Here is a 14,841-nt window from a genome sequence, read left to right as displayed (position 1 = left end):
TAACGCGTATGTCCCCCGTTGGAATCGACATCTCCAGCCCATGGAAGAGACGAGTATGAAAAATGGTAGCCTACTCGGCCTGCAACGCCAAAGCCAACTGCTGCAACGTCTTGGGTTGTCGTTGACGTCGGCGTAGCATTCTATCCAATTCATCCCACAGGTGCTCTATTGGGTTAAGATCCGGGGATCTTGAGGGCCAGGGGAGAACATCAACGTTGTTGTTGGTGTGTAGACAGGCTCTTGTGATCCGGGCTGTATGCGGTCAAGCGTTGCCCTGCTGAAATACACCGGTGTCGTTGGCTGAAATTGGGAGGACGTGTGGTAGGAGAATTTCGTTGATGTATCGTTGAACCGTAAGATTGCCCTGGATATGGACCAAACCTGTCCTGCCATGATGAGAGATAGCCGCCCACATCATAACGCTACCCCCACCAAACCTGTCCGCTTCCTGTACGCATTTTCCGGCCTAATGTTCTCCCAGACGTCTATGGACCCGTGCTCTTCCATCCATCTCCTCGACGGAGGAGAAATCTTGATTCGTCGCTGAACCTGACATCTCTCCATCGCAATTGAGGCCATGCCCTGTGTTGACGACACCATTGCAGTCGTTGTTGACGATGTTGTCAACTCAATATGACTCGTCGAAAAGGGCGTCTTGCTCGTAGACTTGCTAATTATAAACGGTTTCGTACGGTCTGATCGGAGATTCTGCGGAGTCCGGGTATTTGGGATGCGGTTGAGGTGGCTGTGGTCGTCCTTTCACGAAGGTGGCGCAGTCGGATGTAGCGATTTTGGGCCGGTGTGGTTACTCTTGGTCGTCCCGACCTTGGCCGATCACGTGTCGACCCGTGCTGTTGAAACCGATCCCATAGCCTTGTGGTGGTTCTGGGCGCTACATTGAAAACCCTGGCTACAGCTGATCGGGATTCCCCTGTCTGCAAGCGGCCTATGACGTTGTTTGTTTGCACTTCTGTTAATCTTGGCATATTGTTGAACTGTCACTGTTCGTTTGACGCAGATGCCAGGCAATCAAAAACACTGCACTTTAATACCGTTCATGCATGGTGCCGCTGCACGTGCAGTACGTGCGGCTCCATGGCCCTTTTGTTAATGCACTGGGTGCGTTTTTCCAAATCGTACGTGTTTCCCGACTAATGTTTTTTATCATCTCTATCTTCAGAGGTTCAGGAAAAAATTGTCAAACAGGAAAGAAAATGTCATCTGAAGGTTACTGAGAAAAAACAATATGTAATCACATTTAGGCAAGAGGTAGACACTTAGTGTCCTCTCCTTCTTGCTAATTGGTGTCTTTATGCATGAGAATTAGATTTCTGCTCGGTTTGGCAAAATCAAAATGAGACAATTTGGCCAAGACGTTTAACTTACGCTTCAGGCATTTCGATTAACTGATATCGTTCAGTCACAGATTTACCAACTGAATTAGAAGTATACGAGAACAATGAAACCTACTCATCTGTTTCATATTTAGATCTATGCATAAAGATTCAGAGTGACAAAACATTCTCCACATGACTGTATGACAAGCGGGATGACAGATTTCCCACAGTCAACTTTCCTTTTATGTCGGGCAATATTTCTGCAGCTCCAGAATTTGGTGTCTACATTTTATACATTTTGAGGTAAATTCGAGCACGCTCTTTCTACCACGATTTCTAAGAGCTTCATAAGACTCTTGCTCTTATTGAACAACATTCAAGGCCTCACTAAAGCTTTCAAAACGTTTTATGTTAGACATCTCGATGACATTTCCAAATTTGTCGCACCTGTAACAAAAATTAAGTCCGATACATTCCCTATTTTAACTTGTACCAAACCGAGTTTTTCAAGGTGAACAATGGACTTGCCTTTGCGTGTGTTTGTGACGGGTGCCACCGTTTGGCAGGATACGCAGGTATTATAACAATTTGATAGTGTTTCACAAACACATACTCATAATATAGTCGGAATCGTACTCTCGACTCTGCTTTTGGCAGTTATCTTATTATTACGGAAAGAATATTGTCGCCTTTATTTTTTTTTAAAAATGGAATTCGATAAAAAAAGATACTTCAGTAATCAGTGAAAAGATTTCTTGGATCCAATACAATCTCGCAAAGGTTGGATTAGTCCTTCTCAGGTTGCAGCACGCACGCACGTCCATTCATTTTACAATGAGGCTTGTGCACTGACCAAGAAAACACTTTAAGCTCCATTTCCCAAGCGATGTCATTACACAAACATACGTTTGTAAGATCTGTCTTGTGACGTTTCGATTAGTTCCAAGGAGAACTTAACACCGATTGATGCCTGTGTCTGTAATGCATCCTAACTTTCAGGTATGTTAAATGTTACATATATTAAATGTTAACCTAGTGACTTGGGTGTCGCACTGGGATTCCGTCATTCGTCTTACGTCGTCGATCCGCTACGATTACATACATGAACAACTGAAATTGGAAACAACCATCTTACGACCGCATCATAATCTCATCCGTATGAATAGTGATTTGAGTTTTTAATTAACACATTTCATCCTTACGAGGGAAGTATGACAAGTAAATTGCCTTGCGCTTCATATCAATCAGTGTGCTTATTATGACATGTTTTTGGGAACACACATAATTAATTTCGACATTTGTCTTCCAAAAGATGATGTTTCTACAAAGTAAAGTTCAAACATATTTGGGGGCGGTGAGGTAGCCCAGTGGTCAAATGTTCGGTCGTCACGCTGAGGAGACGCTAAAGATTGTCGACATGGGTACAATGTGTGAAGTCCATTTCTAGTGTTGCCCGCCGTGATATTGCTGAACTACTGCTGAAAGCGGCGTAAAACCATACTCACTCACTTCAAGAATATTGGAACAATATCTTAGAAAGGAACGACAAAAAAGCTTGTCATAGAATTCTCATCATTATATGTTTGTTTGTTTGTTTGTTTGATTGTTTGTTGTTTAATGCCGCACTCAGCAATATTTAAGCTACATGACGTCGGTCTGTAAATAATCGGGCCTGGACATGACAATCCAGTGACTGACATCATGAGCATCGATCTAAGCAATTGGGATACGGTGACATGCCTCAACCAAGTCAGCGAGCCTGACCATCCGATCCCGTTAGTCGCCCCTTACGACAAGCACAGTCGCCTTTTACGGCAAGCATGGGTTGCTGAAGACTACCCCGGATCTTCACGGGTCTCTTCAATATATGAAAATAATATATGAAAGTTTAGACATTAGAGTTACTAAAGCAATATCATCGCCGGATGGCGGTCGGATAGCCTTGTGGTTAAAGCGTTCGCCCGTCACGCCGAAGACCCGGGTTCGATTCCCGACATGGGTACAATGTGTGAAGCCCATTTCTGGTGTCCCCCGCCGTGATATTGCTGGAATATTGCTAAAAGCGGCGTAAAACCATACTCACTCACTCATCGCCGGAACACCAGAAATGAATTTCACATATTATACCCATGATGGAAACGAACCAGGACTTCGGCGTGACGAGCGAACACTTAAAACACCAGGCCACTCCACCTCTGCTAGGGGTATGAAGACACGAAACCGAAGGTTATTGTCGAGATGTCAATAGTTCAAATGTTCATTTTTACACCAATCAAACCAACCAGGCCGTATGTGCATCCCCGACAGACAAGTAAGTCCGTATACACATGATCATCTGATGAAAATGAGTCCTTAAACATTTCTATGGAATACTGTGAGGGACATTTTCTTGTTTCATCGATCTCGACCTTTGGAAACAAGCTAAATATGCCAAAATTACGAGAACACGAGAATGTTCCTTACATTAATCCTTACATATGTCTCGCTTACCAGTCCACATACACGCAAGTGTGTTCAAATAACGAAAGTGGTACTACTGTTTGTCTACCGTTATTATTACCGTTACTATACGGTGGATAGTATAACAGTAAGTGAATCTAGAAGAGATGTATATATTTTGAAGTTGTAAAGAACCGTTTGCGGACATCTGACGTAACGGGCATTCTGGCTACAAATTGCCGTTTAACTATTTGGGCACACAATTAGTGAAACTCGTTCAGAAACTCGCCAACCGATTTCGAGAGTTGGTAATGCGGGGTGTGATACGGATGGAATACAGGGTAGAGTAGGTTGGGCAGAATTATGTTAGGATGGAGTGAGTGAGTTCAATTTAACACCACATGGCAATATTTCAGCCATATCGTGACGGGATGTAAGGGTGGAATTGTGGGTGGAGTAGATTGGGCAGAATAGGGTAAGGGTGGAATTGTGGGTGGAGTAGTTTGGGAAGAATAGGGTAAGGGTGGAATTGTGGGTGGAGAAGTTTGGGAAGAATAGGGTAAGTGGGGAATTGTGGGTGGAGTAGTTTGGGAAGGATAGGGTAAGGGTGGAATTGTGGGTGGAGTAGTTTGGGCAGAATAGGGTAAGTGTGGAATTGTGGGTGGAGTAGTTTGGGCAGAATAGGGTAAGTGGGGAATTTTGGTTAGGTTTGGGCAGAATAGGGTAAGTGTGGAATTGTGGGTGTAATAGTTTGGGAAGAATAGGGTAAGTGGGGAATTGTGGGTGGAGTAGTTTGGGAAGGATAGGGTAAGGGTGGAATTGTGGGTGGAGTAGTTTGGGCAGAATAGGGTAAGTGTGGAATTGTGGGTGGAGTAGTTTGGGCAGAATAGGGTAAGTGTGGAATTGTGGGTGGAGTAGTTTGGGCAGAATAGGGTAAGTGGGGAATTTTGGTTAGGTTTGGGCAGAATAGGGTAAGTGGGGAATTGTGGGTGGAGTAGTTTGGGAAGAATAGGGTAAGTGTGGAATTGTGGGTGGAGTAGTTTGGGAAGAATAGGGTAAGTGTGGAATTGTGGGTGGAGTAGTTTGGGCAGAATAGGGTAAGTGGGGAATTTTGGTTGGGTTTGGGCAGAATAGGGTAAGTGTGGAATTGTGGGTGGAGTAGTTTGGGAAGGATAGGGTAAGGGTGGAATTGTGGGTGGAGTAGTTTGGGCAGAATAGGGTAAGTGTGGAATTGTGGGTGTAATAGTTTGGGAAGAATAGGGTAAGTGTGGAATTGTGGGTGTAATAGTTTGGGAAGAATAGGGTAAGTGGGGAATTGTGGGTGGAGTAGTTTGGGCAGAATAGGGTAAGTGGGGAATTGTGGGTGTAATAGTTTGGGAAGAATAGGGTAAGTGTGGAATTGTGGGTGTAATAGTTTGGGAAGAATAGGGTAAGTGGGGAATTGTGGGTGTAATAGTTTGGGCAGAATAGGGTAAGTGTGGAATTGTGGGTGGAGTAGTTTGGGCAGAATAGGGTAAGTGGGGAATTTTGGTTGGGTTTGGGCAGAATAGGGTAAGTGTGGAATTGTGGGTGGAGTAGTTTGGGAAGAATAGGGTAAAGGTGGAATTGTGGGTGGATTAGTTTGGGAAGAATAGGGTAAGGGTAGAATTGTGGGTGGAGTAGTTTGGGCAGAATAGGGTAAGGGTGGAATTGTGGGTGGAGAAGTTTGGGCTGGATGAGGTAAGGGTGGAATCCAGGGTGGGGATGAGGTAAAGCTAGAAGGAATATACTAGGATCTGCCTCTCCAGCCTGACTGAACATAATAACTATCATCACCATTGTTATATTGACAATATCTTTTGAAATTAAATATGGACCGCTTCCATCCATCTTCATATAGAAAGGCACACACCATGCTATTGTGTCTTGGTACGATTCTTCAACTGTCTGCAATTCAGTGTACAGTACTGAGATCAAAATAATCGCATCTAACAGCCCATATTGTTGTTTCAAATAGAACATTAGATAATAAATTACAAAAGTGATAACATCTTTACTGATGGAAGCCGAAAATAGATATATAAGAGCCATTCGGTTGTGTGATTAAACGCACTAAACTCCTCCATAGAGCTAATACTACCATGTTTACAACCCCATGATGTACTGCGGAGTATGTGTTCATCGTCTTCAACAAAGGCAGTTCGATATATTGTAGAACATAAAAGCAAATTGAAAACATAATGAGAAGCGATGAGGGTAAATCGTCGCGCATAAGCGATGTATTTTAGAGCTTTATAACAGCAATTCATCTTGTGACAATACTAAACTATAACACGGAGAATGAATGGCAATTACACAGAATTAAAAACACAATGACGAGTATTTTTCTAAATGCGATATTTTATGTTGTCTGATCGTGGATGTATTTCTTATGAAATTGGATACTCTGCATATTTACTTTCTCATTTACTTTAAGTAAAGACATGAAAAACTACGAAAATTCAGAAATTGAAAATTTAATGTATACGGGTCTCATTAAAGAGTATATTTTTTATAATCCCATCGCAGTTGAATACATTTGTCGATTTTAACAAAGAAACGACTTTCAATTGTTAGATTTGGAGATAAACCTGCTATGTTTTTAAATTTGAGTAAGTTTAAAATGAAGATTAGAAAAGTACACACACACACACACACACACACACACACACACACACACACACACACACACACACACACACACACACACACACACACACACACATTTAGACCGTCCATCGACATCTGGGCTAGAATATATACACACATATGTTTTGACATGTCTTTCAATGTGTTTATGACGGGTGCCACCTGTAGGCCACGATCATAATATAGTCGGAATCGTACAATTAACTCTGATTTCTTATGGATATGGAAAGGGTTGTGTCGCTTTTATCTGTCTTGTCAAATAACATGAGTATCTCACCGAGGTACGGACAAAGTTGAGATCAATAATTGCATTTTTTCACTAAATACGTTTTGGAAAGAGAACCATCAACTCTAACATCGCCTACATACTATTTTTCAAAAGTATACAATTTGTCAATTTGTTATATGTCATGCCATTTATTTCGGAAATTAATGACATTGAAATTGATTTTATTTATCAAGTTATACATTTCTGACACCTGGTGTCTTAACTGATAGTTTGTGATCCATTCATATAATTTTCACCGCTATTTTGCCTTTTTACGCCTAATGGAATCTTTGCAGGCGATTCTCTTGCGTGGACGTTTCATATTGTTTGGACTGTTTGTTAACTTTGTCAGAATCGCAGTATGTCATTTGCATTCTATGAATGTTCGACATCATATCGGCGACTCTTTTAATACATAATCAATGAATGTGATCGCGTTTAGTCATGGCATGTGCACCAAGAATGAGTGAGTGAGTTGGGTTTAACGCCGCTTTGAACAGTATTCCATTCACATCACATCAGTCTGATGTTGGAGGAAAGACTGAAGTGATGCAGTCTTAGAAATGTACCCTGTTAGTGAAAATTCAGAAATTTAAAACTTAATGTCTACGGGTTTCATTAAAAAGTATCCATGGCGTTGATTTTTATAATATGCCAATGCCATCGCAGTTGAATAAATTTGTCGTTTTTAATAAAGGAAAGACTTTCATTTTTTTAATTTGGTCATAAACCTATCTTATTTTTAAGTTTGTGTAGGTCAAACTGAAGATTAGAAAAATACTACTTCACATCTTGCAATATTTACATGTTCATACAATTATTGTTCAAATATGATAATACGTGAAGATCCGGGTTAGAAAAGGTCTTCAGCAACCCATGCTTGCCATAAAAGGCGACCATGCTTGTCGAAAGAGGCGACAAACGGGATCGGATGGTCAGGCTCGCTGACTTGGTTGATGCATGTCATCGTATCCCAATTGCGTAGATCGATGCTCATGATGTCAGTCACTTGATTGTCTGGTCCAGACCGCCGTCATATAGCTTGAATATTGCTGACCGCGGCGTTAAACATCAAACAAAGAAACAATTAAAGAGACAAAACTCTTCGCATATTCATAAGAAACCTCTGCCAAACCAAAAGCAGAATCAATTGTACAAGTCAGACTGTATCATGAGCTTGCGTTTGGAATCACCATCAAATAGTGATGATACCAGGTGTTCGCGAAAAGTTGAGCGTATCCTGCCGCACCGCTGGCATCCGTCACAAACACGTGCAAAGGCAAGACAGCTGTTCACGACGCGGAAACATATGGCACAAGTCAAAATAAGGAATTGCATCAGACATAATTTTTGTCACTGATACGTCAAAATTGGACTATCCTCCACATGTCTATGATAAAACAGTGCGACAACTTTACTAAGGCCTTGAATGTTGCAACCTTGATCAAACAAATTTTGTCCAAACGTCGAATGACGCTCTGTGAAATCTTGGCAGAAAGAGCATGCTCGATTGTACCTCAAACAGAGTGTAATGTAGACACCAAAGGCAGGAACTGCAGGAATGATGCTCGCCATGAAGGGAAAAATTGACTGTTGGAAAGTTGTGTGAAGCTAATGCATAGATCAAAAATATGATCTCACTGGTCTCCATGACTTCTAGTCCAGGTCAGTAAATCCGCAGAAGGGAATTAGCTATTTGATGGTTATTTGATTACCTTGTTTACCTTTGTTACCTTGTTTTAAGGGAAGTGATTTGTTAGTTAGTGCCCATGGGGATATTATGAGAATATGAAGAGAGTCCTTCTTTGGTAGTATTAAGGATTACGGTTAATGTTTGAGACAAGTATTTGAGGGTACATTTGCTGGACCCAGCACTGCATCTCTCTTTGTACGGATTTTTATGGAGCTTTGGAATCCAATACAAGAGAAGAATGAACACGCCTTCAGGTTTTAGAGGCAAGTGAACAGTTTGATGGCACTGATGTATGGTTTGGGCATATTTCTTCTATAGAAATGTATTCAGATATTTTGTCTATATGTAATAACACACAAATCAAAGAAATTCTACATAACCCGAACTTCTATTTGAATACAACTACACTCTCCCGCCTGAACACGTGCCTGACTGAAGTGATTTTACGAGCGCTTCCATTACCTGTACCTAGTGGCGACTATCACACTGGTATTGATCGATTTATGTTAAAATCATGGAAACGTCTAACCGAGACTATATACTGGTAATCCAGGACAAGTTGAACCAACTCACGAAATGCGTTTGAGACAAGAAGACGGTGCACACAATTTGGGCAAACATGTTTGGTTTGTTGCAGGTAGAGAGGGTGTACGCATATTTCTTATTGCTCTCTGGGGTAAGAAAAAGTATTCGATTTTTACAGCAAATGAATTCCCTTCATTGTCGTGACACTTCCCAATTCCCAACTTCCCAAGCACATATCCATCGTACTACTTGTCCACCCGCTATCCCTTTCTTTACGATGATACGCGCCATTTGGTGGACCTCATACATTGTCATACGGGTTTAATTGTTAGGTCAGTTATATGGCAGTATATTTTGTTGTTTGGCAATGATTGTAACCGTGTTACATTGTTTCTGGTTGAGATTCGGTAGACGCTATGTGCATTGTGTTTGGGGAGTGATCAGTCGTCAGGAAGTTACTATATTTAGATGGTAATGTAGTGTGTAAACTTCCGGTTCAGTATACCATGGACGGTCGATGTTGTAGAAACATATAACATATGGAAAGTTCTGTAATGTTCTAGTGCTGCTAGACTGGTGAGAGCAGGGTATGGAAACTTCCAGTAGCTATATATATATATATATATATATATATATATATATATATATATATATATATATATATATATATATAGTTGGACAGGATCGTGTTTACGTGTCTCACAAGCATTTCATCGCTTTTGAACCAGCTTTCAGGTGAGGATCGCTCATCGTCCATGATTCCCTTCTCTGAAGCTTGGCCACTGTCGCCTTTGGGTGAATAAATATTATTATTACTGACTTTTGCTATCACCAATGTATTTGTGTATTTGATGTCGACCACTGGTAGTACAATATTCAATGGCAATATATAATACGATGTCACTCTATTGTTAGCTGCCATTGTAATTGATGTGCAGTAATTTGTATTGATTTGTAAACCTAGTTAATTTTGCAATACATTCGTTGATTGTATACCACTTGTTGGTTGTTTGTTGGTTTCACATACATTTGGTGCAAGGATCGGTATTGTCTAGATTAATGGAGTTTGAACATGTTTTCGATATTATCAAGGGACTTAAATAGCATATATTATTGAAGCAAAATTTCCCTATGCGATAAAATAATAACATATGAGCTAAGTCTTGTCTAGCAATTTGTGCTAATATGCTATTTTGTTTCAGCAATGAATTCCTTGTATCCCGACATGGAGGGAAGTATGTTTCTCAGTGGGAAAAAAATTACTTATTCCCCGCCACGAACAAGACAGGCTTCATGTGGATTTCTGATCAGGACTATAAATCCTTTATATCCCAACAATGAAAGTGACGTGACATAGCACAAGTTTATCTCAGCTCAATCGAACAGCTGTTTTCTATCAATTTTAAATGTATTTCATTTTTTTCACAATATCAGATTAAAACATGTCGGAAAGATAAATTCGGTGTAGTAGTATCTCTCGGGGTACATGGAGTTTTATACCACTCGGTTAGGTTTATGCCACTCGCATAATACCCCATGTACCCCTCGTGATCCTGTTACAACTTATAATGTATCTCGCCTTGAATACACCTAGGAGGGAAATACATTTCTCAGCAGGGGAATCAATTCCTTATACCCCGCCACAAACAAGACAGGCTGTACGTGGATTTCTAAGAGGCAAAATATTCCCCTTATTCTCCGCTTCGAAGCAAAAGGCCGCACGCTTTGTCCGGGTCACTCTGCACAGTAATCACTACCATGCAAGGGATGGGGACAGCGGTTTAAGGCCAACAGTTCGTAATACAGAGACAGTGAGTGAGTGAGTATGGTTTTACGCCGCTTTTAGCAATATTCAAGCAATATAACGGCAGGGGACACCAGAAATGAGCTTCACACATTGTACACATATGCGGAATCAAACCCGGGTCTTCGGCGTGACCAGCGAACGTTTTAACCACAAGGCTACCCAACCGCCCCTATTTACAGAGACGGGGTGGCTTCCTTTTCTTGTGACGGAAACTGCTGATCGTAGGTTCATAACCCTGATCAATTGATCATAACTATTGGTTTGTCAGCACCAATGCCGTGCTCGTTATTTTCACTATTATGGCAACCGTTGAACCTGTCACTCTGACCTTCCTCACAGACACAGCTGACACGGTATAACTGAATTACTGTACAAAGCGGAGTAAAATCAAAGTCAAACCCTCGTGTTACCAAATAAATGACATAACAACAGCATTTTGATATTTCTCGGGAAGTAAAAAAGGCATTTGTCACTAATGTTTTCAAATATTACTTGAATGAGAGGGGAGATCACGCCTTTGACTTACATTTAATCCCATAAATATAGTTATCTAATTTAAAAGTATATATCTACAAACTAAAAAGTGAAATCTAAATGGAACTCTAAACAATGCCAATTTCCAGCTGAAGCAGTCTGGACTTGCAAAATCATTCTAGGCTTGAGTTGGACTCAATTTTGATTTATTCTCTAGGGTTTGTGATACAGACTAAACAGCCCTGCCAAAGCTGTACATTCCAAATGGTGTTGTTTGTTTGGATGAGTTAATGTTTGTTTGTAATTGTTAAACACTCTCTGGAACAGAATCAATTCGGTTTTAATCGGTTGTTTCAAGAATATCAATATTAGAAGCGGGATCTGCCTTTTATGTTTCATAGTTATCTACAACAAACTCTCAAACTGAAAATGTTTGCTTTGTGTCAACTGTAAATATCCTATGTGAAGTTTCTGCTTACTTTGATCTTCTGATCAAGCACTTAATAAGGAACTCACGCATGTTGCCATGCTCTTCCAGACAGCAAAGTAATTTTAGAGAGGCGGTTATGTAAACCACAGATGCTGCGTCTTCCGGTAGAATTGACATGCTCTTTGATGTAAGCTCTGGTGATAACACCTAGACACTTGGTTTATGCATGTACCTGGTATGGAAGTAGAGGTATTGCAATGCAGGGGAGAGCGTGTGTGCGTCCGTTTAGTATTAGGTTGTGATTGTTGGGTGTTTAGTGATGGGGTGTTGGGGGTGTAGATTGTTGGGTGTTTGGTGATGGGGTTGTGATTGTTAGGTGTTTGGTGATGGGGTGTTGATTGTTAGGTGTTTGGTGATGGGGTGTTGGGGTGTTTATTGTTGAGTGTTGGGTGTTGATTGTTGGGTGTTGGGTGATGGGGAGTTGGGGTGTTGGGGTGTTGGGGTGTTGGGTTGTTGATTGTTGAACGTTTGGTGTTGATTGTTAGGTGTTTGGTGTTGGGGTGTCGATTGTTAGGTGTTTGGTTTTTGGGTGTTGGGGTGTTGATTGTCGAGTGTTTGGTGTTGATTGTTAAGAGTTTGGTGTTGGGGTGTTGATTGTTGGGTATTTAGTAAAGGGGTGTAGGGGTGTTGATTTTGGAGTGTTTGGTGATGGGGTGTTGGAGTGTTGATTGTTGGGTATTTAGTAAAGGGGTGTAGGGGTGTTGATTGTTGGGTGTTTGGTGATAGGATGTTGAATGTTGGGTGTTTGGTGTTGATTGTTGGATGTTTGGTGACTGGGTGTTGGGGTGTTGATTTTTTGGTGTTTGATGATCGGGTGTTGATTGTTAAGTGTTTTGGTTTGGCGCCTCTTCCACGAGAGCACAGTTGTGAATCAGCGTCTTAGGATTTTCGTTCAGAGAAAACAAATTGCAAATTGACGAGTACTAATGACGCTTCTCTCCATTTGAAGTGAAAGGGATATTAACACCCCTAACAAAATCTAAGCGACAATTCATAGAAATTTATTACAAAACACCATGATAAGTTTAAAATGAGGACACCAGGGACCCGTTCAACAAAGCAATCTTGCGTTAAAATGATCGTAACTCAATACGTTAACACACGCTTACGATAGTCTTATCTAAGACCGCTTTGTGAAACAGCACCCAGGTGCAACGCTATGGCCGTGAAGCATGACCTGTCCTGACATGTGGTCCTGCACTAACTGAACTTGTACAAAGTCCGACCGTGCACAACTCAATTTTCTATTATATAAGTCCAAAATATACTCCGGTGCAAAAGAAAATACACTGATATTTTTGTTGTGAAATTGAAAACAAATTGTTTGTTAAATTTTATTATGTCTATTTAACCATCACTCATTCCCGCAATTGTTTGGAAAAAGGTATCTGTGTCCGGGTAATTTTGAGTTAAAATAGATAAAAAAGTACAGTTCTTAAATTAAATTATATTGTGAAAAATAAAACCATGTAGAATCATTCTTTGTGGGCAGCCTAAGCGTCAGTACAGTTATATCTCTTTGATATAATGTCGCTACCTTCAGATATTTTTAACTGAAAATCAAACATATGATAAAATCAACTGAGATATATTTATGTTTTTGACCGATTGTTTATGTCGATTGTTTCCCGAAAATTTATTTACGACACCTGACAAAACATACGACAAAGACGACAATACTCCATCTGTTCACTCCCTTGAATCATATATTCCAGAGCCTTGGGCTAAAACAGATAAGACGCATTGTATTGTGATCAATACCATAGTAATTGTATGCAAAGGAATGATCACTTACTAATTCTTTTTAACTATCCAATAAAGCCGAGGCTATTTTTACGATAACATCAACAATACCTTCACGTTATAAGCTATATTATCTTGTAATGAGAAAGACACTCCTGGTGACATTTCTAATGTTGATCAATTTCTCATTATCAATGTTCCTAATCGATCTTGTATGGATAAATTCGAAGGCCACAGAGGGTATGTAAACACATGTGCGATATTACATATGATAGAAGCTTTGATCAAGGCTCAATCAGGCTTTTGATCAAGTCCTTCCTAAGCCAAAGTCCTCTTAATGAGAATACACGTCGATACAAAGGCATGGCATTTTGAGAACATGTAGGTTTAGTCACTTCGTGTGATGCCCTAGGGCTCAATGACAATGCACCAGTGTAACATTCTTCAGGCGTCAATGACAGTGTATCAGTGCAACATTTTTCAGGCGTCAATGACAGTGTATCAGTAAAAACCATTCTTCAGGATTCAATGACAGTGCATCAGTAAAAAACATTCTGCAGGCCTTTATTGACAGGATATCAGTAGAAACATTCTTCCTTCCCAAACCAATGTCATCTTAATGAGAATACACGTCGATACAAAGGCATGGCATTTTGAGACCATGTAGGTTTAGTCACTTCGTGTGATGCCCTAGGGCTCAATGACAATGCACCAGTGTAACATTCTTCAGGCGCCAATGACAGTGTATCAGTGTAACATTCTTCAGGCGCCAATGAAAGTGTATCAGTGTAACATTCTTTAGGCACCAATGACAGTGTATCAGTGTAACATTCTTCAGGCACCAGTGACAATGCACCAGTGTAACATTCTTCAGGCGCCAATGACAGTGTACCAGTGCACAATTCTTCAGGTTTCAATGAAAGTGTATCAGTGTAACATTTTTCAGGCGTCAATGACAGTGTATCAGTGTAACATTCTTCAGGCGCCAATGACAGTGTACCAGTGCAACATTCTTCAGGATTCAATGGCAGTGCATCAGTAAAAAAACATTCTTCAGGCCTTTATTGACAGGATATCAGTAGAAACATTCTTCAGGCTTCTTCAATGACAGGGTATCAGAAGTAACAGTCTTCAGGCTCCAATGACAGGATATCAGTAGAAACATTCTTCAGGCTTCTTCAATGACTTTCTATCAGTAGTAACAGTCTTCGGGATTCAATGACAGAATATCAGTAGAAACAGTCTTCAGGCTTCTTCAATGACAGTGTATCAGTAGTAACAGTCTTCGGGCTTCAATGACAGGATATCAGGATAACCTTAATGCCGTGTCTGGACCAGGCAGGTTATCCTAAAAATGACCCTTTCGGTGTCAGGTTACTCACGACCGCCACCGTGGTC

The sequence above is a fragment of the Haliotis rufescens genome, unplaced genomic scaffold (genome assembly GCF_023055435.1).
Source record: "Haliotis rufescens isolate VD_foot unplaced genomic scaffold, xgHalRufe1.0.p SCAF_3, whole genome shotgun sequence".
NCBI classification, from domain to species: domain Eukaryota; kingdom Metazoa; phylum Mollusca; class Gastropoda; order Lepetellida; family Haliotidae; genus Haliotis; species Haliotis rufescens.
The sequence above is the reverse complement of the archived record's forward strand: the minus strand, read 5'-3'. Positions refer to the sequence as shown.